Source organism: Alligator sinensis, unplaced genomic scaffold (assembly GCF_000455745.1).
Source record: "Alligator sinensis unplaced genomic scaffold, ASM45574v1 scaffold1232_1, whole genome shotgun sequence".
In the NCBI taxonomy this organism is placed as follows: Eukaryota; Metazoa; Chordata; order Crocodylia; family Alligatoridae; genus Alligator; species Alligator sinensis.
In genome coordinates, this window is record NW_005842537.1 from 824,255 (window position 1) to 824,644 (window position 390).

Here is a 390-nt window from a genome sequence, read left to right on the forward strand (position 1 = left end):
CAGCGCGTAGGTAAAAATATTTCCACAAAAGCCAATAATGGGGCTCGAGTTATAATACAAATGGCGGGAACTCTTTGCACCGTGCATCTCTGTGTTGCAAAGAAGAAATGCACACTGCAAAGAAAGCTACGAATTGGCGGGAAAATAATTCAGTGGTGCCAAAGCACACACAAAAACAAAAATCACACCCTTGGGTTGTGACAACACAAAGTTTGCTAGGCTCTGTGGATCTTTTTGTGCACAGGGAAGAGGGATACATCGAGGATTGCGCTCAGTGACGGGGAGAGGCTAGAGGCTGATCAGACCCCTGTTGCCTGCTTTAAATGCGCTGGGTCCAATAGGCTCCGCAGCGCTTAGAGATCTTCACACAGTGTGAAGTCTCCTCCTCCT